General features: G+C 49.1%; 1 pseudogene; it reads left to right on the top strand.

Annotated features, from left to right (window-relative positions):
* Positions 1–4518: 4518 nt before the first annotated feature.
* Positions 4519–4635, top strand: LOC114233787 (small nucleolar RNA SNORA28; annotated as a pseudogene).

Genomic DNA, 4635 nt, shown 5'->3' with positions numbered 1-4635 from the left:
TTCCTCAAGCCTGGAGGACCTATAGAGACCTTGTAATGATCTGTAATGGAGGACAGCCGGTACTGTCTTTTCTCTCCGCAGGGGGTTCCCCAGATGCCCTGGAGCCTGGGAGTCTTCCAGTTGGGGATGAATCATCCTGGCCCACATCCCCTCTGCTTTCACCCCATCATGGCCTCTGCCCCAACCCAGCTACAGAGGAGGACACTAATGCCAGAGCCGCCGCCCTCCCTTCCAGCAGGGAGTGGTCACCAGGGCTCCGGAGGCCTGGGAATTGATCTGCAGGGGTCCCTTGGGACATGTACCACCCAGAGGAGGGCAGGGGGGGGGGGGGGGGCGGGAAGCATCAGTGTGTACACTTTCATGCCTCCGGAAATGTATACCATCATAGACCTCTTAAAGAAAACAAAGAGACAGAATCATTTTGGGGCTTGGCACTAGAGCCCCTAGAGGAGGAAGAGGAGGCCTCACCAGTTGCAAACACAAAGAATGGGCTGTGACTACACAGAGGGGCTCTGATCGGGGCCTCAGAAAGTTGAAATTCTGTTTCCAGGAAAGCCTCTGTCCATGTGTTTGCTCACACAGAAGACCTATTTCTTGAGCTCTTACTTTGTGCCCAGCACAGGTCAAGGTCTTTGCTTCCCTGGAACAAACAGCCCTATGGGGTGGGGGAGTAAGGGGAGGTGAACGCCCAGACAGGGAAACTGGTCGACAGTGCAAAGTGGTAAGTGCCAGGCCTGGAATCCACTAAAGAGATACCATGGAGGTGGGACAGGAGGGATCAGGGAAGGCCTCCTAGAGGAAGTGATGTAGAAACTCGGGTCTGAAGAATGAGTCACAGCCAGGGAGGGCTGGGGGTGCAGTGAGGAGGGCTGGGGGTGCAGTGATGAGGGCTGGGGTGCAGTGAGGACGGTGTTCCAGGCTGAGGAAGTCCCTGGTGAGAGGCCCAGCTCTGGGAACCAGAGAGCACCGAGGTTTCTGACAGGATTCAGGAGATATAAGGCATTTTCTCCAGCTGCTTTTGAACCCAGGCAGCTCCAGCAGAGCTGGGCACATCTGCCTCCTTTGGCCTTACTGTGTGTGCTCATGTCTCTGCCTGAGGGGCCAGTGAGTCGCTCAGCCCAGGGACATGTCTCTGTGGCTGCCCCCGCTGGCTGGCCCAGGGCCAGCGACAGGGTAGGGGCTCCATGTCTGCTGGATGGTTTTGTTGCAAGTTCATGATCTCCCACAGAGAGGACAGAGATCCAGGCACAATGACTCATTCGCTCATCAGATATTTGTTGAGCATCTACTGTGTGTCAGATGCGGCTGAGCACTGGGGATTTAGGAGAGAGCAAGCTAACAAGGTTCCTGCTGGGATGGAGCTGACATTCCACTGGGGGAGACACTGTGGGCGGAATATCAGATGGGATGACAGCTGGAAAGAGAAAGAAACGGGACTTGTGCTAAGAGGGTGGGAGGAGGTAGGGGTAGCCTGGGAGCCTGCTAGGGATGTGTCCCTGGGGCCTGCAGGAAGTGCAGAAGGTCAGATGAGGGCAGGAGACAGGGCACCCTGTAGAGATGGAGAAACAAAGAAAACCACTGAGGCTGGAGGGCCGGGAATGAGGGCATGGGGGCAGGAGGGTGGGGGAGAGGAGAAAGGGGAGAGAGATGGGCCTGATGGCACAGAACCCTATGGGCAAGGGAAGGTTTTGGATTTTTTTTTTCCAAGTCAACTAGGAAACCTAAGTCTAAGCAAGGGTGTGGCAGGGACCTATCTGCACTTCTAAAAAATCATGGTGCCCTAGCCAGTTTGGCTCAGTGGATAGAGCGTCGGCCTGCGGACTGAAGGGTCCCAGGTTCAATTCTGGCCAAGGGCACATGCCCAGGTTGCAGGCTCGATCCCCAGTAGGGAACGTGCAGGAGGCAGTTGATCAATGATCCTCTCTCATCATTGATGTTTCTATCTCTCTCGAGCTCTTCCTTCCTCTCTGAAATCAATAAAGAAATATATTTTAGCCGAAACCGGTTTGGCTCAGTGGATAGAGCGTCAGCCTGTGGACTCAAGGGTCCCAGGTTCGATTCTGGTCAAGGGCATGTACCTTGGTTGCGGGCACATCCCCAGTAGGGGGTGTGCAAGAGGCAGCTGATCGATGTTTCTCTCTCATCGATGTTTCTAACTCTCTATCCCTCTCTCTTCCTCTCTGTAAAAAAATCAATAAAATATTTTTTTTAAAAAGAAATATATTTTAAAATAATAATTATTATTATTAAAAAATTAAAAATCATGGTAGCTCCAAACAAAGAATGCCATGGCTCTCCTCCTTCACCTGAATGGATAGATTCAGGTTATATTTTCAAGGATTTTTCAAAACAACCTGCTAGTATATTGGACATGGGCTCAAGGGAAGGAAGAGTCCTGGAAGGTTAGTTACTCTGTTTCCTCATCTGCAAATACTGGCAAAGTCGGGATGATTGTAGGATGAGTCAGACCACAGATGAAGCTACCGTATGAATGGAGTGACATTATTCTTCGTGTTATAGCTTGTGTGCATCCCCAGCAGAAGTGTGTACGTGTGTGTGTGTGTGTGTGTGTGTGTGTGTCCAGGGTGGGGTTAAGGAGGAAACATGGCACCATCCCCTCTCCCACGCAATCCTTTCCAGGTAACATTTGTGTTACTGTATTTCTCCCTCTCTTACCCTCCAAACCAGTCCTGAATATTGAAGAGAGAGGAAAAGGTCCTTGGGTTTTTACTGGGGATGTACCCGCAACCAAGGTACATGCCCTTGACCGGAATCGAACCTGCGACCTTTCAGTCCTCAGGCTGATGCTCTATCCACTGAGCCAAACCGGTTTCGGCAGGTCCTTGGGTTTTTAAATCAACTTTTTTTTATTTTTATTAATCCTCACCAGAGGATATTTTTCCATTGATTTTTAGAGAGATTAGAAGGGAAAAGGAGAGACACACAGAGAGAGAAACATGTATGTGAGAGATACATCAATTGGTTGCCTCCCACACAAGCCCTGATAAGGGCCAGAGATTGAGCCTGCAACCGAGGTATGTGCCCTTGACTGAAATTGAACCGGAGACCCTTCAGTCCATGGGCCAGCACTCTATCCACTGAGCCAAACCCGCTAAAGCAACTCTTTTTCCAAATAACTTCTATCAGCCACAGGCAAAGAACCATCCATACAGTCATTCAGTTAACATTTATTAAGCATCCCCATGTGCCTGGTACTATGTTAAGTGCTTTATACATTAATTATAGATGTTATATCCATCAACTCTTTACAAGAACTCTATGCAGTGATGTTATTATTTTCCAGATGAGGAAACTGAGGCACAGGGTAAAAAGGTCTGCAGTCTGTTCTCTGCAGAACTTGAAGACCAGTAAGGCCTAAAATCCAAGCCAGTAAGTCCAGCCACACTCTGGACAGAACCCACTGGATGCCCCTTAGACATCTTATACTCAACAGCTCAAGGGAATTTGTCTCTCTTCCCCAGAAGTCTCTTCCCTGGCTCCTCATTTCCCCAACCCCCACCTGGCCATTTGCCTGTCATTCCTGCCCCTCCCCTCACTCGAAGAAGATCTAATCAATCACCAACGCCCTCCTTATCTTTGGAAACTCTACCAAGCCAGTCCCCCACCCTCCCCAGCATTTATTTATCCCCACCCCACTGCATCCTTCCTGCAGTGGCTCCCCACCGTCCTATATCAGGGATGAAGTCCATACTCCAACCACTTCTGGAATCTCTAGTTCCACCTCTGCTTCTCTCCACGGGTTGCTGGTGTTGGGGTTCAGAACGATTCACCCCAAGATGTTCTATGGTATGTGGATTGTTTTGAGCTAAGGGTAATTTTAGCTTCAGGCTCAAGAGAAACTTTTGCCCCCTCCCTTTAACTACCTAGAAGAATTTGAATTAGAGGCCTTGCCCATAATAAGAAATTACCAGGGATAACATTTTTGGCCCACCTATATGGCAGGGCAAACTTTTGTTGACTGATTATCTGCTCTTTTTATCATTCTGCAGTGGCTCTTAGAAGCCTCCACAGCACCTTACCTCATCCCTAGCTCAGGATGTTATGTACCCATGTTCTCTTTCTATCTCTGAACTTCTCCTGCATGTTTGTGTCGGACTCCCGTGTATGCAGGCTTCCCATACGTATGTGTGTATTAAATTTGGTTCTTTTCTCTTGCTAATCTGCCACGTGGCTATTTGATTATTAGACCAGCCAAAAGAGCCTTGAGGATAAAGGAAAGTTTGCTCCTGGTTACAACAGCATCACTACTTGACGGACTCTGTAGGAAGTTTTTATCCAATAGTGGTTCTGTCTGTTTTAGCTGCTCGGTAGGATGGCAGGATAACAAAGATTAAGATTTGGTGATCAGACTGCTAGGGTCCAAATCTTGGCTCTTCTGTGTGTTACCGGTATGATGGGGCAAATTACTCAACCGCTCTGAATCTCAGTTTTGCCGTGTAAATTGGGGGTATAGTACCTACCTCCCAGGGTTGCCTTGAGAATGAAATAATGCATTGCAAGCAACACTGTAGCAGATCGTCAGAACTGTCTGATGCAATTTGAGCTCGCTGTAGCAAGAAAGTCCCTCTTTGGTGCTCTCTCCTCTGAGACAAGCCATTATATAGACTTGACAGT

The sequence above is a fragment of the Eptesicus fuscus genome, chromosome 6 (genome assembly GCF_027574615.1).
Source record: "Eptesicus fuscus isolate TK198812 chromosome 6, DD_ASM_mEF_20220401, whole genome shotgun sequence".
Taxonomy (NCBI): domain Eukaryota; kingdom Metazoa; phylum Chordata; class Mammalia; order Chiroptera; family Vespertilionidae; genus Eptesicus; species Eptesicus fuscus.
Note: the sequence above shows the minus strand (reverse complement) of the source record. Positions and strands in the feature narration are given on the sequence as shown.